Consider the following 22,728-nt stretch of genomic DNA (forward strand, 5'->3'; position numbering starts at 1 on the left):
ACTGATTTTGATTTGATTTAAAAGTTATTATATATTATTTGATAGGTTTTATTATTTTTCATAATTGTATACCACATATTTTTTATTATTTTTACACAAAGATTATTTTTCCAAAGATACATTGGTTAGCAAAAGTAAAGGCTTAAATCAGGCGTTAAAACTTTGATGAAATATATTGAATATTAATAAACATAACTATACAAAAAGAGAAGAAAGAGTTTGAATTGTTAGATGTAGCAATTATTGGTAACCCAGCCTTCATATATCAATTATTGATGTACAACAACAAATGTAAAATATTTTTAGTGTAACCCTTAAGCTTAAAATTTTCGGTTCCCAAAACGCTAGGAGAGCCTCAAAATTCGCTTAAATAAGCCATCATTTTGATACAATACTTTTGTTTTGTTTATTTGATTGGTTTTTTGATATATAATTGATGAGTTTATGGTATAAGGAGGAGGCCCAAATTATATCTCGCACGAGGCCTAATTTTTTTTATTATTCTCGGAGACGGCCCTAATTATTGAACCGGTACCGATATTCGTTTTTATGATTGTTTTTGTATTATAAGATATAAGAGGCGTCGACCATACCAATATAGTGACGATCTGGACCGGTTCCTACCGAACAACATTGGTAAGAATCGTCGATACCTAACGAATCAAACTAATACTGACTGAATTTTCGTCATACCGCATGAAGAGATCCATTAATGATTATAGAAATCACTACATGAAAAAAAAATACGAGTGGCATAATTAGTTCAACGTCTTTAATTATATTATTGATTGCTTCTCATTTCGTTTAGGAAAAAAAAAATTCAAAATGAGCTTAGCACAAAAGTGAAATACGATGCACAGGTATGTTTATTATTTATTCCTCTCTTTTCATTTTATCAAATTATTCTAACATAAATCTTACTTTTCATTTGGTTTTTAGTGAATAAGTTTTAGTCCAATGAGATTTGAAGAGATCAAAAAGCTTTTTAAAAATACCTATTTTATTAATTGGTTTTCAAATTACCTATTTTAACAAATAGTTTTTTTCTCAACCTCATTTTAGTAAAACTCTGGGTATATTTGGTATGACGTAATGAAATGGATGAGGGAATGAAATGGATATGGGAATGAAATGGACCAATGAATGAAATGACAATTACCATTTCATTGTAATACTTGGTTACTATATAGGAATGGAATGATCATCCCTTTATTATTATTATTATTATTATTATTATTCCAGTAGTAATAGTAATAAATAATATTAATAATATGAATATTCGTATTAACTCATTTTTAAGACATGCGCGTTCTAACAATACCACTAAAGTAAATAAAAATAATCATAAAAATGTTGGATCACGCATGCGTGCTATGAAGCGTTGACTTGTCAAATAATTTTAATAATATTGATAATGCGATAATAACTCTAATATAATAATTGTTATATTATAATATAAAAATAATGATAATATAATAAAATTAATAACAATAATATAATAATCCAACAATGTAATAATAATTATAATGTAATAATAATCATATTATTATTATTATTATTATTATTATTATTATTATCATTATCATCATTATTGTTGTTGTTGATTCTATTCCTTGAAGGAATAAAAAGAAAAACACCTACTCCTTAAGGAATGAAAATCATATATTTAGAAGGAATTTCATTCACTATGGAAATGGCTCATTCTATTACCACATAACAACCAAACATGTTTTTTTTTCATTCTTTTGAAATGACACATTCCATTCCACCTCTCATTCCCTTATACCAAATGCTAGCTCTATACTTGTTGCATAAACTGTATTGAAGAAACACTAGATCAAACTGGATAGTCCGATCAGGTATTTCCCCAGATGTGGGTATATTGAAGCGATGAGAACAAATCCAAGCTGATGCCTGCAAAACAGAACACCGTTGAGTCTCGTTACGAGAAGGACAGAGTGGGGGGTCTTCCCGTAACCACCATCTGGCGTGAGAATAAGTATCGTACTTTGATCGGAATAAAGTAAGACATAGTATGTAATTGCTTAAGGCTTGAGAGTGTGAATCCTCACCTCGAGCGTATTTATAGCCGAAGGTGGAGGGAAGGTGATTGGTGGAGTTGTCACTATCAAGTTACTCCTTCTCTGCCTGAATGGACACGCGTCAGGCCTTTATTGGATGTGACAGCCTGGACCCGTTTATGGTGTAGCCATTACCTGTGCACGTCGTGGGATGGCCATTACGTATCCAGGTGTCTTCTTTTCATTGGCCGATGTCGCTATCAGGAGGTTTTGAGGGAATCTTCTAGAAGTAGTTTGTTACAACTGCTCTTTCATATCACGTGGGGATCATTAGTATGATGAGTCCCTTGAGTTATTTGTGGATTCCTTCCCGGATGCTTGCGTGACCGTCCATGGGTTATGACGGAGTTCCACGAAGTATCTTGGATTATGGATGGCTTCGCCAATCCACTTGTTCCTTGCGCGGATGTCTTTTGGCGATCCGCGGGTTAGTTGATGGATCTGTGGGTTGGTTGATGGATCCGCAGGTGGCGGATGTCTTTGACGATCCGCGAGTAGCTTTGCTACCCTCCCTCTATATGTATGTATAAGCTATGCCACACATCTTTATACCTTTAAGCCCTAGAATAGATCTCCACATACACAACACACGCATGCCTTTTTCTCTTTTTCACTCTGGTCATCCCCATTTATGCTCAAAATCTATCACCATCGCTACCACTAGGATCCGAACAATGTCGAAGTAACTAATGTCAGTTTACAATACTTTCGATTATGTTTTGAGGAAGGGTGCTGGTGATATTCGAATTCAGGCATTTTAGTTTTGCATTCGGTGGGTTTCATATCCCATTGACGTCGGGAACAAAATCATTTTTATGGGATATGTTATAGTCACAAGTTAGTTAAGCTAGATAGATTTTTTAACATAGTTTAATTGGGTAATTAGGTAAAGATAATACAGGAACAAGTGATACTAATGCATAAAAGGGAGGCGATGGAGGAGTAACATGAGCGGATTATATATTTCACAACATGTTTACACAATACAAAGTTAAACGGGTTAGTGTTTCGGATAAAGGAGTTCAGATCATAACAATTATATGCCTATTGTACCTTATAGGTACGGTGACACACCATCGTGTGTACTTATTTATTTATATGTGGATTGTATACAATATCATTAGTGACATCTCTAGGGACATTGTCAGTTGAAACAATTTAGTTTTCTTCATTACTATTTTACATTCTTAGTCATACTACTTTATATTTTATGCATCCACCATACCGTTATATCTTCGTAACTATTACGTCACCTAACAATTGGGTCGTGTGTATCCATATCATTGCGTCACTGGCAGTTTTGACTTATGTTCGAACCCATTGTTAACCACAATTTTGGCATTCCCTTGGATTTGATATCATGTGACAAATAAACAGCATTAAACAATTGGCCAGTACAAGAGGTTCCAAAAAGAAAGGACAAACACTTTCAAACTACTAATTGAAAACTAGTTACAACGTGAAGTGGCATACAAGTTGGACGACCCGCATCATACCAGTAATAACTCAATAAAATAGCAGCATTCTTGTAACTAAACCATGAAGATCATACCACAAAGAATTTGGTATATCACTTATCGCTGTGGACTTTATAGCTATATAATGGAATCACTTAGGTTCAAAACCAAGATGATTTACTTTAAATGAAAGTTTCTCAGAGTAGTGATATTTCACAAAGAACAAAAACAAAATCATCAAAACACATGCAATATAGTCTATAAAAGCATTTTGTGATGACAATCCTTAATTCTAAAAATGGAAAGGAAAATAACCAGCTTCTAATTATAATAATAATACTCTTCATAGTCTTCATCAGGGCGTTCAATGATTAACTTAGCAGATGGTGATGCTCGCGGAAACGAGAGTAGTAGCATGTCTCTAAGCATTTTCAATTCTGCTTCAACAGCTCCATAATCGAAGCGAATTTGTACTTTCTTTAGCACTGGTGACTTGGCCATGATGAGTTTCACAAATTCCATCACAAGAGGTGACGTACTATAGCTCATGTCTATCTCCAATATCTCAAGATGATCCAAGTTCAGATCTGGGTGGTTTTGTGGATCAAGAAAGTTGTTAGGAGTTTGTTGAACAGGTGACTTTGCATAGCCATCCATCTAATTAGAAAACATGTTAGAAATGTCAATAAAAGTATAAAGAATCAGTACCAAAAATACGAATAACACTACTTACCCAAAAAACAATCTTCTCTAGCATAGGAGAGCTTCGGATAATACAAATGACACAAGACATTTTGTTTTGTTCCATCACGCACCCACGCAAACACAGATCTTTGAGATGGACGAGTGAAGTTGGAAGCGTACGTGGCATGCCACCTGCAGATAAGTACTTTAACCAAATACAATGGCTAAAATTAGCAAACAAATACGAGGGTATTCTTGCATTAGATATAATCTTTAACCTAAACATTACCTCCATGTAATCCTTTGAGACATTCAAAGTCCTAATCAAAGGCACACACTGTAAAAGATCAACAAATGTAATCTTGTTTCCGCCTACTATAAAGTCCTTCTTTGGACATACAGTACTCTGCATTAAAATACCAATTTATATATAATAACAAATTAACTTCTATCATTAACTAAAGGAACATTGTAAATAGTTGGTTACCAAATGGATATTCTCAAGCAGCGGGCACTTGGAGAGGAACCGCTGAAGCGTTTGAGCAGAAACCTTAACATTCCCAAAATTCAGATCCATTAAACGCCAGTGGAGGTTCAAAAATACAGTTTAGGAGATCTATAACCTCTAGTCCTTGCAATGAAAAGAAAGAAACAGGAAGCTTGTAGAAGCGGCTACCAGCTGCATCATCATTAACGAAGATCAGTTTTTTTAATTTGTTTCCCTTTGCAAGATAGCTCATCATCTTGGCAACCTCAGATTCGAGATCAAGCCAAACAACCGGACAGTTGAACTCTAGTATTTCTGGACCGTTGTGTGATAACAAAACATGGAAGATGGCAGTGGCAAGCTTGTATCTCATAAATTGTGCGTAATCAAGATTAGGCGGGAATTCGTCCATCTCGCAATCAGAATTAGACACCATCTCTTGGTTTGTAAATTCAAGCTTGGGCATGCTCTGCCAACAATATTGCCATTTCTTTGACAAGACGCGCGTTCTCACTGCATCTCGGATGGGCATTAGACTAAGAATACTTTCAAGTATGTTTTGAGGAAGGCTGCCGATGATATCTGAATTTAGGCATTGTATCTTTTTACCACTACCTGTTGGGTTTTCATACTCCATAATGCTGTGGAAACACACACGGGACAAATCAGATTTAGAGTAAGCAACTGGGGGCTTCAAATATTCTTGAACTGAATTGATACGTAACAGCATTGATAATGGCAATCAATTGTACAATATTTTAATACGTATGTGAAATAAATAAATACAAAATGAACTTGAATTGCGTACCTAGGGTTTAGGCCGAACACAAATGAATAACAAGAGAGACGACGGTAATCAGCTGCCGGTTAGTCCATGATGGGCGACTTTGGTCGGCTAAAACAGGTCTGAAAAAGGAGCGGACATTATAAAATATTATAATGACTGTAGGGTCATTTTTGGAAGTTTAGGGGTTTTTAGGGTAATGATAATGTTGAATCCACCGTCACGATTCATCCTATCATATTGCATTGCATGGTGTTGACTGGATTTAACCCTTAACCCCATGTCGTTCGCTTCACCCCGTTGTGGTTCACTAGCCATTCTTGCCGCTAACCGCTAGCCAAACCCTCAATTTTTCTCTTTTTGCTGACGCTAGCCGGATGAATTCATCCGTTCGCGGCAGCCACTGAAGATGACCATTGTGGTGTGCGCAATCCATGTGGCTGAATTCATCTGTTTGCGGGTCCGTTGGCTGGCCACAACACACAACCTAAAAGGGAATGAAGAGGCAACCCCCCCCCCCAACACACACACACACATCTTTTGCGTATCTTGCTCATTCGACACAGCATGGATCGCCGAACCTACAATCAGAAATAGTAATGCTTTGAAAAAGGCGTGATTCATTAAGCGAAAGACGCTGATCGAATAGTTAGAGATGCCGCAAGCAAATATCATATAGCCTAACTGACTAAGTTTACTATGGTTGTTTTGGTTATGAATGAAGAAAATTGCCCCAATATCTCTCTAGCTTCTTCTCTCAACCCCCCCCCCCCCCTCTATATTTGTTCGAATCGCATCAGTGGTATCTCCGTTGTTTCAATCCTCATTGAGTCGTCAGGCGCTTTACGTGATTCAATCAATGGTAACATGCAATCAAGTAGTAGAACGCACGTTAGTATGATCAAGCAATTTTTTCAATGATGGTTTTGCACACAGTGAGGTTTCTAAATAGGATTTATATGATTTTCAATTCAAAGTGCTACCAACATACTGGCGGTCTGGTTTAACCAAAAAAGTTAAAAGTTCTGTGGTTTTATTTTTGGGTTAAAGGAATCATATGTATGACAAGTAGTCAGGAACACATTTTGATTGAAGTATTACAACAAATATAGTTTGTGTACCAAATCATCATTCAAACACCACAAAGCTTATTTATTTTTATGCTAAGAAATCCAAAACAATGATTTATTGATTAATTTTCAAAATTATATTCGTTTTTTGGATACCAGTATCTATTAAAAAACACTATTGAATCAGATTTAACAGCACATCCATTTGAATCACGATGCCAACTGTAGTACGCATGTGTTCGGTTGTTAATTTCCATCATTGCATGACCATAACTTTGCTTCTCTAAATGCCGAATAGTTTGGTTGTGGCTCCGTCATGCTGCAAGTACAAAAAATAGTGCATTATGGTCATTTCCATGTATAGCTTCTAAATAAAGGTTAAACCCGGAGTCCCGGACAATCTCGACACCCAACCGGATTAGGCTAAACTACCTCAGACCCATCATATTAGAGGTACATCAAGCTAATTGAGCGGCCACTACATGTTGGTCCAAGTAAAATGATCATCACACTATAATCTAGCGGCGGGCTCATAAATCTTTTTAATGGGAGGCGGAAGTTTTATACATAAACTCCAATCCATCGGATTTTATAAAAAAAGATAATCAATAAAAGTACGTCAAATATCATTATAAAAAATAATCAACAAAAGTACGCCAAATATAATTATAAATATCTAAATCGTTCTCTTCGTGTTTTCAGTTTTGGAATCTTGTCATAACATCATCTACCGAGCCATTCCTTAGCAAATCATTTTAATATGACAAATCAATTTGTCACTTAAATTATCATCACTCATCCAATTAAGCAAATCGGACTTCATAAACTTCACCCCGAAAAATATCTCTCAACTGTTGCGGTTGCGAAGGGTAACACGAGTGCTAGCTTTAATAGACGATACACCAATTTAATTGAAGGTGTTTCTTTATCAACCATTAACTGAACAAGACTTGATAAACTATTCAAGTTTGCAAATCAAGCATCGGCTACTCATCAATCGTTGGTTCGCTACTCGTTTTCACGCCCGGCCTAGGTGAATTTTTGATTGCTGCTCTTTTCTTTTTTGTTTATTTTTTTTTTCTAATTATCTAGATGGATTGGATACTTGCCTACTTGGGCTTGTTTAAACATGAACTCATGGATATAAGTTAATGGCTTAGGCACTTGGACTGCCGGACACTTAGGCTAAGTTGCTTCTAAATCAACAACAACAACAACTACTGAATTATAAAAATAATTACATTAACTTTAATGTTAACAATTTAAAAAAATTATATTTTGGTATTTTAGGAGTCGGTTGCTAAACTCCATTAGGGTTGGCGTCGTTTTCAAAAGTTGAAGGGGGCGATTGCAAAATTTTTAGTGAGGCACTTGGTTTAGCATAGGTGTAACACTGAAAAAAGAAAAATTTAAGGTGGGCGGTCGCCCTTAAGGGAGGCTGCAGGTCCGCCCATGCTATAATCAAGTGTAGGATCATGTTTTATCATTGGGCCTTATATAAATTAAAAATGGGTTGCAAAGAAAAATAAAGAAAAAATTAATATCAAAAGACATAAGAATATAAGATGGCCAATTTATAAAAATCAAACATTGTAACATTTCGAGAAATTCCATATTTATTTTGGACCAAAGATGTAAATTTTTAAAGTTAAGGGATTAAAAATATTCTCCAAGACAACTAGTAGGAGAAAAATGAAATAAGGAAATAAGGTATCTCATGTTAAGAAAAATCCGTCCCATATAGAAAGATAGAAAAAGTGAAAGTATTCCACAGGGGTATAAATAAGGAAGTTCATCCCACATGAAAACAAGAAAAAAAATGGAAGCTCTTTATAAGAAAGAGAGTTTCCATAGTAATATTCTTATATGGTCAACCACTCTCCAAGTCTTAGAGGAGGGTGCGAAGCACCTGACGCGCATGCGCACGGACTCGGGCGTAATGTGGCGTTTTGATGGCGCACTTCGCACGCTCGCATCGCCGCGAGCCGCATAAGGTCCGCTTTAGTATTTTTGGAAAAAGGAAGTATGGTTAAGAAGTGACAAGTTATCACAGACAAGAGACTAAAAATGAAAATCTGATTCCAGGAACCCATCGTGCTACGCGATGAGCACCAGAACCAGATCATCGCGCTATGTGATGGAGTACCATGACTCATCAAACACGTGTCACGACGGGGAGACACGTGGCAGACGCTAGGGCTGAGTCAGCATGCCACGCGTCATTCCCTGACATCGCGCTACGCGATGCCCAAAGAGAAGGGACCATCGCGCTACGTGATGGTACCCAATTTCAGCTATAAAAGGGAGGGGTTCACGGCATTCCTATCTCACAGACAAATCACACTTTCTCACACATAGCTAGCCTCGGTTTGCATGCCAGTCTCGTGGAACGTGCCAAGCTCCGAAGCTCTGACGGTTTAAGCTCTAATACGCGATCTAGAGTAGAAGTGATGCTCGATCAGTCATAGGCATTTAACTCCAAATACCCGTGCGAGGTAGGGATTCTGATTAAATAATAATAATAATAATAATTATTATTATTATATTATTATTATTATTATTATTATAATAGCTTAGACCATAGTCAGGGGTATAGCCCGAACCTTGATTACTGTAACATCCGTTTTTCGTTATTAACTCCAAATACCCGTGCGAGGTAGGGATTCTGATTATGTTTATTTTTATTATGTGTTAGTGTTTGATTTATGTTGGGTTTGGGCTTGGGAATGGTTAGGAGATGGTTATGGGTCATAGGGCCCATGGGACCTATATATAAACCTCCTCAACACCCAAAATCTCATTTTCTCCTTCCATTCTTTTCCTCTCAACACACACACACACACACACACTTTCTCTCTAGCACCAAGATCCAAATCCAAGCAAAAGGAAGGGTGAATCTCGTGTTCAACATCGCCAAACAACAAGAAACACCACCAGATCTTCGGGTTGGTCCAGATCCGAACCAAACCCGAACCGAAAGGTGAGCTTTGGTTAAACAGACTAAGTTTTGAGCTTGGTTTCGACATGCAAACTGAAAGAACTTTAGATCGGGTTGTAAGATGTAAGAAAAACATAAACTTGTTGGGCCGAGTGTTAACGGTCTCGTTTTAGGACAAAAAAGTGATATTTGGACAACGTAAAACACGGGTATACAAAGTTGGTACAACCCAAAACCCATAAAAAGGGTAGAATCGGGTCCTAATATAAGGAAGAGTGATGTAACACAAAGTGTACACCTTATTACACCAAATTTTCCTCATATTTTAGCCGAACTCCATGCAAATTCATTGTTTTTGGTACTTATTTGAGTTATTTGTGAATTTGGAGGTCCGGGCGCCCGCCCGACAAAGAATACATGAAAAGAGGGCGTTTCGGGGACAAAATAAGCATTATGCCAGACCTGCACGACCATGCTTGCCAGTACCAGACCTGCACGACCATGCTTGCCAGTGCCGAGCCGCACGACCGTGCCACTTTTTGGCATGACCGTGCCAAATCAGAGAAAACTGCAAAATTGGTCGGGAGAAAGCAAAACATTGACTTACTATATCTGGGCACGATCGTGCGCTTTTTGGCATGACCGTGCCAAGTGACCAGACAGCTTATAAGCCTTCAATTCTCTTCATTTATGGTATGGAGCCTTAGGGGAATTCTCTAAAATTGCTAGAAATTTATTGTGTGTTTGCTAGAGAGAATTCAAGGCTTCCATCTTGTATGATCATCCTTGCAAGTAGCATTCATCATTCATCTCAGTTTGCAATTTCTTGTTCCTAACAATGCTTTGTAAGACTACTTTGATTTTGTTTGTTGTATTAAGCCTTATTGGCTAAATACTCTTGTTACTTAGATTATGTTGAAACTTCTACTTATGTGATATTTATCTATGTATGATTTTGGTAAATTGGTGTTCTTCAAGTTTATGACATGTTCTTGAATAGAGTTTAATGGTTGAATGCTTGTTTTAATTCCTAGTCTTGTTAGTTTGATAGATGCTTAGCCATAATATGTTGGAAAACTACGTGTTGAGTATTTGTTTATGAACTTAGTTTGTGTATGCATACTTTGTTTATATCACTAAGTTAGGAATGACTAGTGGAAATTAACTTGGTTATGAATTTTAACAAGCATGAAACCTATCACTTGATATTGGAAAATTGTATGGTGATAATATGATTCTTTGAGTTGGTTAATGTTTGCTAGAGATTAAGGCCATAATCCTTAGTTTATATTTTGCTAATTTGAAAGACTCATGTGTTTAACTAGTGTTCTTGAACTTGTCTATTTTACATGATTCTAGGTGGTTAGTTTGTTGTTTTCATGCTAACTTTCCTTTAATTGTGAGATTAGGTAGTTTTGACAAACTTACTAATCTATGGTTATTAACTTGTTGAATACCCATCATGATGTTTTGTTGTTAGTATTAGGTTGCCTTGATTGGAATTTGATATTGATGCTTAATACATGATGTTTGCCATTATCATTGTCATTTTGTCACTAAGTTTAAGTGGATGCATAGTCTAAGTAGCTTTGTTTGAATTGATTGTTAGTTGTATTTTATTTGCTTTGTTATTGTATGCTAGTTACTTGAAAAATTATTTGGATTGTTTGTTTGGTTAAATTAATTACAAAGATTTAGTATCAAAAGTTAGCCGTGTCCATGGATTGACACTCGGTTCTTACCGATACTTTGCTACAAACGATAGGTACACTTGTCTTTCGTGTGTGGTTTGGTTGTTGGTGAAAACCATTTTTAAAACCCTATTTGTGTGAAACTTTTATTCAAATTATATATATATATATATATATATATATATATATATATATATATATATATATATATATATTCGCACACGTCAAAGAGTCACGGAGTATAATGGCTTTAAAATGGTAAAAATAAAGAAAAGGAGGTTATATTCGCATAAAACAACTTCGCATCGCACAAGCTATGCGAATCCATGAATTCGCATCACTCAGTCATGCGAAGCGAACTCCCATGCGAAGCGAACTTCAATGCGAAGCGAATTCTCATGCGAATTCTTTCAAAATTGTTGTAAAACGTGACCCGATTCAATTTTCTAATGCATTTTTGATAAAGGACTATTGATGAAAATAAAATTCGACCCAGTCAGGGGCTCTGCCCCTTGGACCCTGCTAGAGGCCGCCGCCCCTAGACCCCGCTACCAGGGGCGCTGCCCCCGGACCCCCGTTAGTTGAAGGGTTCATTAATATAGATGAATGAAGTAGTAGTGATAGATAATTTATACCCGTAACTTGTTACACAGTTAGCCGTGCCCAGCTAAGGAAGGGCGTTACCATTAACTATGAGAGAAACTGACTACATGTGAGTTTCTAGCCCCCTTTTTTTATCTATGATGTTTTCGGGGCTGGGTGCATACTTCTATGTGTTTAGTGAATACACTTACCCTAAGTGGTAAGTGTATGCTACATGAATGGCAACGAATGATATAGAAAGAGTTAAGAATATGTATGGAGACGTGTATGGTTATATAATAAAGGTTAGTGAAGTATGTATGGATGTATGGTTTTATGATGATACGGAATGAAGGGACCAGACCCTTACAATATCTGTGATGATAGGGACCAGACCATATCTGTGATGTTAGGGACTAGACCCTTATAATGTCTGTGATGTTAGGGACCAGACCCTTATAGTATCTGTGATGATAGGGACCAAACCCTAATAATATCTGTGACGATTGAGAAAGAATAGCTTTGGTATACCATAGGGTTTCGTGAAAGAACGTATGTAATATATGTAAAGTATGTATGGAAGAAGTAATAATAAGTAATGTACGAATACGTATCTTCTGACACGTATGAGTATGAATGTGAATGTAATGTATGTTAATTGATTGACTAGAACTCACTCAGCGTAGCTGAGTTTTAGTATGCACGCAGGTAAATAGATTAAAGGAGCTGGCTTGAGGATGGCACGTGGTAGGGACTGGAAGACTGGCATCTTGGGAAGGAATGTTATGAATTATTATGTTGTGTTTTAAGACAAGTTAACTTTTATTAAGACAAGATTCGATGTTTTGTAATATAATGCATGAAGTTTTAATTATTCCGCAAAAGTTTTAATTAACTCTGATTTTAGAACTGTGTTTATGAGTAAATCCAACACCGAAGTAGGGTTACCAAGAATGGGGCCTTACAATTACTGATAAGCATAATATACCTTTTCATAAGTAAAGAATATAGCCAAAGAATTGTTTCTTTATGATTAAGAAATGTAAGAAATAAAATAATATTTCTTTATGATTAAGAAAGGTATGTAAAGGTTATAGTTAAATTAAAATTTCTTCTTGAAGAAGAAACTCAATATAGATGTTTCTTCCTGGAGAATAAACAAAGTATATGATTGATGAACAAACAAAGAGACTAAAGGTCCAAATGTTTTATAGAAAGAAATGATTTGTCAAGGTTAAGCTATACGAAACAGACTATAGGTCTGAAGCTAGATGTTGATTTAGATATTTATACAAAGGTTATTCTCGTACTAGAGGTTCGAGATAAAAAGAATGCATAAATCAGTTAGATACACTGATCAAGAACAAAGGTGTATACGTCCAACCTTTTTATAATATGAATATGTTTTACGATGTGAAGACGTCTATGTACTGTCTTTTAAAGATATTCACTCTTTTAAACTATGGAGGGTTATTGACGGGTGGATCATAGAGCCACCCTTAAGTGTAGTAATTCTTAGTAAATCGCGTGCGTTTATGTTTAATTTCAAGGATTTGGAATACTACATTATATTGTGTGATTGCAGGTTTGAAAAGCTAAAGGACGAAACAACAAGATCATAGGCGAAGACGGTGAAGAAAACGGAGCTAGAACGAGAAAATTATAAATAAAACAAGAAAACTTGAAGCAGCTCCACCGTGGCCCACGGTGCAGACCGTGGACCACGATCCACCTGACACAAATCTAGCAGAACCCACTGTACCGTGGGTTGTATGGGAACCGTGGAGGAGACCGTGGCCCACGGTCCAAACCGTGGACGACGGTCCATGTTGTAACAGCAAGTGTCTTTTGGGTTTAATTGGCCATTTTGGCTTATCTTTTCATTATCTTTTCAGCAAGAAACATTAGAGGACGATTTCTGGGAGTGAAGAACAATATCTTGTGATTGGTAATCATTGTTTGGTGCATTTTAATGCATTTGATGTTGCATACAATTGATATTATGATGATTTCTCAGACAATGAGTGGCTAATTCCTCTTGGTGATCATCTTGGATGTAGGGTTTAATTGATACACTATGTTATGCTTTGATTTCTAGAATAATGACTTTGCAATGTTTGTGAGTTGTTATGGTATTTGATTAATTGTTTGTAAATTGCTGCTTGTGTTTGATCATGATTTAAACCATACGTTCTTGGTGTCATTGGCAATTGAGATATCATGGGAAGAATTAGGGTTAAACATTAGTCAATTAATTATCGGGTAACAACCTTGCATTTTGTTAATCCAAGTACTTAGTTCCCTTTTATTACAAACATGAACTATGTCTAGGTGGTTGTCACACCCGACCAATGAAGGCAGAAACGTCGAGGCGCGACATGATTGTTCATTGCACAATGACACTATAAAGTTAGAATATTTAAACAACTCATTTAAATCCATATCATCATAAATAACACAACAATTGTTCATACAAAATGCCAAATAGATAGATAAACAAATAACTTGTTCTTTTATTTTCTAATATCCTAAAGCCAAGATAATAAGTTTCTTCAAGTAATCCAATCAAGCTAACATCAAACCTGTAACATTGCATAAAATAGAGTTTGTCAACACGAAGGTTGGTGAGCAATTTTCATAGTTTTGGACAATAAGTATATAGTATGAAATCCACAACTAGTATATGAAAACAATAAATAATAGCAACAATTTAGAAAATAAAACCGTCAATAAGAATACATTGACGAACCGTCAATAAGAATACATTGACGACAATAATGAAATCGTCAATAAGAATACACTGACGACACCTTTTATATATGGGGATACCATATATACTCGGAATTAACGTATGATCATACTTTGATGAGGCTACCCGCCTTAGCATTCAAGAGGCTACCCGCCTTAGAATTCAAGAATTTGCACATAATCATGTAAAGCATATAACACCAAATCGAGCATTTATTTAAGTAAACATATACAATACGTGTTGTGGTTTAAGACTCAAGTATAAATCATTTGAATTTGAATAAGTATGCAATGCCACCCCCAAAACGAAAGATGGAAAACGGGGGATGAAAAAGTACTCACATTAACAAGTAACTTGAAAGATAGTGTCGTGAATAATCGGAGAGATTGGTTTAACGAGCAAGACCTATATTAAACGGGTCTTGTGTTAGTAGGTAGTATTGGAAGGGTTTAAAATAAAATACATGACAAATAAAGTAAATAAATAAAGTTTAGGATTTAAAATGTAAATATTTGAGAAATTAAATAAACGAGTTTTGTAAAATAAGTTTACTCGAAACCGGGTCTCTGTATTCTATTCATTAGTTTTTTTCTTTTTTTTACTCAACCTATGTTAAGTAATAATGTGGGTTAAAATGCGATATTGCAAAACCTTTGGTTATAAGAATACCAAAACGAGGTTTAAACGAGTGTTCGGGTTTGTCGGTTCGAGACTTGATAATTGACCAAGCTCACAGTTAACTTCCCAAAATAATAAATGTTATGAGATAACTCAATAAAATCAAAATAGACTTAACCAAGTATGTAGTTCTATTGTGAAGAACCTTAACGTTCGTTAAGCGAGTATACGACCTTATCGGTTCGAACTTGTTATAAGATCAAGTTGGTTACCGACATGCCAAGTATGTTTAGAAATTAACTAAAATTGATTTAAAATATAATCTTGAAGAAAAATATGAGTTTTGGTGGCTAAAAACACACTTGTGTGTCTTAAGCGAGTAAACTCAGTTTAGTTCGGTTTTTTGGTTCGGTCCTTGACTCGGAATAAGACCGAGGATGGTTACCACATACCCAATTACCATGGAACTTGTAAAATAACTTATAAATAATAATACTCAAGTTTTACATTCAAAAAGTTAACAATAAAGCTTTTAAACAAAAGTTTGGTTTTTGGTTCGGTCCTTGACTCGGAATAAGACCGAGGATGGTTACCACATACCCAATTACCATGGAACTTGTAAAATAACTTATAAATAATAATACTCAAGTTTTACATTCAAAAAGTTAACAATAATGCTTTTAAACAAAAGTTCGGTTTTTGGTTCGGTTCTCAACTCGGGATGAAACCGAGGCTAGTCACCACATACCCAATACCATGGAACTTGACAAATATGAAAAATAAACTAAAATATGTAGAATTTAAGAAAGTATAATAATTTATATGGTTAGATTTGTTAAATATATAAACAAGGACTACAAAGTCCTCCATGTAACCTTGCCTTACTAGTCCGACATTTCAACCGGCCGAGACCGGAGAAATGAAAGACCGAAGGTAAACAAGGAGTGTATATTATATATATGTTGTAACATCAAGCTTTAAGTATTAAGAAGTTAGTTAAAATGAAAGATTAGCTTATGAAGAACAACCTTAGAATTCAAGAATTTGAGAGAGAAATGAAGAAATGAGCAAGCACAAATGAAGAAGATGGGTGTGTATATATAGGGTAAGTTGAATGGGTCTTTCATAAAGGGTGTTTCATGAAAATGGTTTGGTTATAGACCCAAGAAAGCACCAACTACAAATGGGTCCTTCAAGTCTCCATTTTGGTAGTTTTAGTCCCTGGAGTTCGTTTTGAGCGTTTTCGGGGAATTTTAAGAACCGAAAAGGGTGTTTTTTTTTATCCAACAACTATAACACAAATATTTAACATACAATTCATCATTTTGATAATATCGAAAGGTTCGGGATACAAAACGGGTCGGGTTTACATTAAGAATACAAGTATAAAATAACCCGAAATTGACAAATGTCACAGTGGTTCTTTCTAGTAAGCATGAACATTAGTGTTGATTTAAACCTGAAATCTAAGATGATCGCTTTCGTTTAATTTGTTTACAAATCTCAATAGTTGTTTTGCAAGTGTGTTGTTTTATTTTATTTTAGTTAATCTAAAAATCAAACAATCAAATCTGAATTTACTTTTATATAATTTAGTTTAATTTTGTTTTTTGTTATAGCTACTGGTAAACACACATTCCACAAACTCCCCGTGTTCGATACCCATTTACCGCTATCTATTTAGTTGTAATTGGTTTATTTTTGCGCGAGTCTTCGACCTCGTGTCAGTTATCCATATATTAAAAGTCAGAAAAAGATTTTATATGAGGGATGGTACAAATCCTCTATGTTTATGAAATGTTTACTCTTTTAGATTATCGACTGTTATCCATATGTAAAAGAGTTATGAAAGTGTTTGCATGAGGGTTGGCTCAAATCCTCTAAAAAGTTTTGATACAAGGTAGTACTAAACACTCAGGCTAAAATACACATGCGTCTGGATCCTTACATATATGCTTTGTAGTGGGCACACTATAAACATACTGACCATGAGGCAAGTGACTGTTTCTAGGGCGAGTGAAGTCCGATTATGTGGTCTATGAGTATTTTTAGTTCCGATGAGACGGGATGAGGCCCACTAAGTCGTTGAACACTATTAGTGTTATATCAAAGGTGATTTTGTATTAAAGAATGTGATTATGTTATGATGAATTATGAAACCTTTTATTGAGTTAGCGTTATTCACCAGCACCTAGCTGACGTATTTTCCCGACATTTCAGGGAAACAGTAAAGATTAGAACAGACAAGCAAAACAAATTAGAAGATTGGTGCATAGTCATTAGAGATAATCTGATGGCTCTGATATTTTATTTAAAATATTGTGAAGAATCATAAAATAACAGGTGTTTAAAATATCAAAACAGGTATTCAATTCCTAAGATTTCAATATAATGATATTTTATTCAAAAGACTTCCCTAAAAGACCACAACTCTGATATATTTACAAAACATGTACCAACTATTGGTCATACGCCTAGGCCCTAGGTTGGGGTGTGACAAACATAGTCATAACTCTTACGTAGTTGCTAGGCCTTCAATGTTGCCTCCATCTCCAATTGTGTACACAGGGGCATTTTGGTCAAATACAGGAGTGCATTTCCCATTCACTATGTTATAGGCAACGTTAGATATCCGATACTGTGTGTAATCATTTTACATAAAAGAAAGTGAGAAATTACAATATTGCCCCAGTTTCATTAATAATTACGCGACGCAGTTAGATGCATGCATATATGTAATAAATGTTAGATTGAATACAACTTACCGAGCGCTCATAAGCATGAACATGGCCAGCAAACACGACATCAACCTTGTATTCAACAAACCATGGTTCGAACATAACTCGCATGGTCTCGCCTTCCATATAATGGTACGTGTTGCTATTGTACCATGGCGAATGCATAAGAACAATCAACCACGAAGTTTCACTTCTGTTCACCTTTGGTAACTCCTCCATGAGCCACATATATTTAGGAGCGTATGTTCCCGCATCAGATTAGTTAAAGGTGTAACAGTTTTATCATAGTTAATGCTGGAATAACATTTAATTATAACAATAAATAATACAAGTCTTGTCATATGCTGAATAGGAAGACAATACAATGATATATGCGGAAGCTCTCTTGATTGAGTACCATAGGGGTTCGGTGCTCCCTGATGCGTTAAAAGGGACATTATATCGGTGGAGAAAAGGCTTAATGGCTTGTTTTCGCCCTATATCAAAACATACATCATTTAGGTGCCAAATGAGACCGATCTTGATTTTTGCTTTACAATAATTTATGAGACGGCTGATTTGGTTTGAGTTTATTTTAAACATGCAAAATGATACTTTAAATGAAAAAAAAAAGAATAAATAGAACAGATTAAAAATCATCTAAAGTATATTTTTTAATAAATGCAATCTTGTAAATTGTTCTATATAAAAACTTTGATTATTATTTATATATTCTTATATAACACGTTAATTATTTATAATAAACTTAAATGGACAAAATTATCTATAGAGGTAGCGTAGTAGAAAGATAAAAAAAACAAGTGAAGATACTCACGGGCCATCAATAGCACCCGTGAAAGAAATCCGCAGATCGTCCACAGTAATCGTAGGGAGTAAACACACATCATTCATAATACAAGTGGGTCAAACTTGTGCAAGTCAAAACTTGAGCAAGTCACCCATAATACCCGCGTACCGCAAAAGTCCCCCACACAGAAAAGAAATAGTAGAAGCTCACACTTAGGAGGGGAAAACAGTTGTAACAATATCCTTCTAGAATATTGTCAAAATATTTCTCTGGCAGTGACGCTTACCTTCCTCACGGAGAACACGAGGTGATACGGCCAATGAGAGAGATCGAGACATCGGAGAACTGGTAACAACCATGCACATGGCCAGTTGTCACCTCCTATCAAAGTGTGACACGCGCCCATTCGGGTAAATGAAGAATCCTTTGAATAGGGACAACTCCACCAATCACATTCCCTCCACCCCCAGATATAAATACCATCATCATCATCATCATCATCATCATCATCATCATAAGGTACTCATTCACAATCACAATATTACATCCCTTACTTTGTACTTCTTATCTCCTAAGAACAGTACTTATTCTCACACCGGATGGTGGTTACAGGAATAGCCCCCCCCCCCCCCCCCCATCTTGTCCTTCCCATAACAAGACTCAATATGTTTTGTAGGTGTAATCCATATTTGGTTTGATAATTGATTCTGTTCAACCTGGATCCATTCCTTAACCCTTACCCGGTGGAAATATAGATCCGATCCTAACATGATTAGATCCGTGTTTCTTCATTATGTTTACGGGCCGGTTCACTTACAAAATGATCATTTTTACATGAAGTTTAACCCATGTCCGTCTTACCACATACTATAATCATTTTAACTTTTATGAAGTTTACTTACTATGGAAGGATCATAATCAAGTTCATGGTTCCCAGCGGTCCAAATCCAAGGTTGACAAGCAACTCTTCTTTCAACAAAACTTGCCCAACTATCCCATCTTCGATTATCATGATACAGGTAATGATCAGCATAAGACAAATCACCAACATACAATACTGAGTCCCCTTTGATCGGGTTCAATTCATAATGTGTAAGTGTGATATTAGAATTGTATGTTTGACCAAGATCCCCTAAACAACATCAACTTAATTAAAAAAGTTACATTTTATGCAACAAAACACAATATCTAACTCCAATAACATACCGATTATTCCAAAAGTGTAGGGCACATCGGGACCGACTGCCGGAGGGGTCACAATAAAAAATGTCCTTGTAGTATGATCGATCCCAACCTTATAATAATATTTGGTATCAAACTGCCAAATAATTAATGTTAAGAATATATTAACAAAACATAACATGAAAATGGTTACCCTTATAAAATAATAACACATTTTCATATTTTTACTAACAATGTATTTAAAATAGAAAAAAAAACTAAATAATAGTATATTTTCATTTGCCCATAATTACCGGCCTCATGGTTGCTATAACTCTCAAATAAAATGGAAGCATGTTTATATTTAATAATATTTTATAACATATTACTATTATGGAGAAGGTTCATGTATAAAATTATCTTAACCATGAAAACGTAGGAAACAATACCAACCTACCAAAAATGAGAATGTAGACACCCAAGTATGTGGTGTCTTGATCACAATTATCATGAAGCCGTGTCCTCCATCAATGATAATTCTTAAATTTAATAAATATATCACTGATTAGTGTCTTTTGTTAATGCTCCATTGCAGGAATATACAATAAAGCCATCTTTGACTCCCTCAGTTAAGACACTTGGCGATGATTCTTACAAAGACGGTTTGTTGCAACTTACTTGGTTTGCTTACAAATTTTTTTAGTGTCTGTAGTTCCCTATGCTCTTATAGTATGATCAGCATTTGTGATAATTTGATTTTATGTGCAGTTTTAATTTCTTATTACTAGCCATCCGCTACATCCACTTCTGTATGTTTTCATGAACATGTTCGCAAACACCATTAAGAATACTAAGAGGAGTATACTGTTGGTTGTTAGATGTAATAGATGATGTTTGAGTTTGTCGTCATTGTTTTGGTCAAAAATTAATAACAACGATTTCATAACCAAATTAGTAATCGGGACTAGGTGCTTTTATGAAATGAACGTAAAAGTACTTGAACACAAGGATTTGTTGTGAGGAAAAAACCCGTTATCCTTAGGATAACAAGCAAAAAACCCCGGGCGGTGAAAACTATCACCACCGGTTTATTAATAATAAAGGTGATTACAATTGTGGAGCTCAAACTTGATCGTGATTACAGAGAATGCGAGTACTAGTAAGTTCTCGAGTGCTAGAGTGTGTGTTATGATCCGGCTTTGAACTCTATTTATACAAAAATAAAACTAACAAGAAGTCCTATATTTAAGGAAACTCTTAGACTAAATCAATTAGCCGTTAATTCCGTTAGATAACATGTTTCCTTAGTTTCCACGCTCCAATAACAATAAATGCGAGTTATTAGGAGATCAAACAACTGACTTTGACCTGGTAAACATGGAAGGTAGCAAACATCGTGTTAGTTATGTTTGGTCAAAAATTAACACAATGATTTCGTAACCAAATTAGTAATCGGGACTAGGTGCTTGTATGAAATGAACATAAAAGAACTTGAACACAAGGATTTGTTGCGAGGAAAAAACTCGTTATCCTAAGGATAACAAGCAAAAAACCCCGGGCGGTGAAAACTATCACCACCGGTTTATTAATAATAAAGGTAATTACAATGGTGGAGCTCAAACTTGATCGTGATTACAAAGAATGCGAGTACTAGTAAGTTCTCGAGTGCTAGAGTGTGTCTTATGATCCGTTTTGAGCTCTATTTATACAAAAACAAAACTAACTAGAAGTCCTATATTTAAGGAAAGTAAGGAATCATTCCAATTAGCCGTTAGCCCTTCAATCAGCACGTTTCCTTTCTTGTCACGCTTTATTAACTGAAAGCGCGAGTCTTTGGGAGATCACAATAACAATCTTTGACCTGGTAAACATAGAAAGTAGCAAAGATCGTGTTAGTTATATAATGTAATTAGGATACCTGTTACCTTGGAGGATACCGCATCCTGGAGTTGTTCTCAATATAACATTTGCTGAGGATATTGAAAATCCGAGCCCTAATAATTGTCCCCAAATTTAACAGCTGTAGATATGGTTTACAGCTGTAAAATTTTTGAATTTTGAATTTTGAATTTTCGCATGCGTGGTGGATTGCTGATGCACGTGTTATTCATCCGTCCTTTGAGTAAACCCTAGGCCGTCCTTATAATCACTTGGATAAATAACATTTTCATTCACTTGTTCTTCCATCCAGGTAATCTTTTCTTACTTTCTTTCCTTTAGCTTCTGGAAATCATGAGTCCCAAACTCCGTGATTCTAGTATTGAGGACTTCGTGTCCCAAAATCTTCTCGCCAATCCCTTGAGCGAGATATGCACGTTCAATAATAATGATATTGCAAGCTTACAATCCCGAGGCTGCTTCCCCCCGGGAACCGTTTTCCGACCCTTTGATCCGGCGGTCGTATCTGACTTGGTCACCAAGACCTGGATTTGTTCCTTTTTTGCCGTTCAAAATCGGCTTTTCGTATCCATTCCCTGCCTTTACCGCAGAGTTCTTTTCTAGAACGGGCCTTAGTTTCGCCCAAACCATGCCGATGGTTTGGAGGACTCTGCTTGTTCTAGAGAGACTAATTACCGATCATGCTCTTGATTTCACTCTTTCTGAGCTAGCATCCGTGTATGATCTTCGCAGCCACGGATCCTTAAGATACCTTCTCAAAATCAGATCTGGTCGGAACCCACTAGTTTTGAAAAACACCCAGAACAATGACCAATGGAAGAAACAATTCTTCTTTGTTAGGAGAGACTCGCTTCCGAATCCCAAAAACCTTCCATACCTCTGGGTGACCAAAAGTATGATACATTATCTTGAAAATATATGCTGAAATCTTTGCTGATTGTTATGTTTTTTGTCTTTTGCAGCTCTGAAGTTCTTTTGAAATTGCTCCTCCCACCAGAGAAA

The 22,728-nt window shown here is 35.8% G+C and overlaps 2 pseudogenes across 1 annotated transcript; both read right to left on the bottom strand.

Moving 5' to 3' along the window:
• Nucleotides 1-3,859: 3,859 nt before the first annotated feature.
• On the bottom strand, nucleotides 3,860-5,346 carry LOC143602205 (F-box/FBD/LRR-repeat protein At1g13570-like; annotated as a pseudogene).
• Nucleotides 5,347-6,666: 1,320 nt separating this feature from the next.
• On the bottom strand, nucleotides 6,667-22,356 carry LOC143602214 (purple acid phosphatase 2-like; annotated as a pseudogene). Its single transcript, XR_013147791.1, has 7 exons — nucleotides 22,237-22,356; nucleotides 19,873-19,984; nucleotides 19,569-19,798; nucleotides 18,219-18,355; nucleotides 17,907-18,128; nucleotides 17,661-17,779; nucleotides 6,667-6,882 (listed from the first exon to the last, which is right to left on the bottom strand). The product of XR_013147791.1 is annotated as a purple acid phosphatase 2-like (transcript).
• Nucleotides 22,357-22,728: the final 372 nt, after the last annotated feature.

Source organism: Bidens hawaiensis, unplaced genomic scaffold, assembly GCF_021521415.1.
Source record: "Bidens hawaiensis isolate Kalapana, Puna unplaced genomic scaffold, B.hawaiensis_p1.1 tig00001960_1, whole genome shotgun sequence".
NCBI classification, from domain to species: domain Eukaryota; kingdom Viridiplantae; phylum Streptophyta; class Magnoliopsida; order Asterales; family Asteraceae; genus Bidens; species Bidens hawaiensis.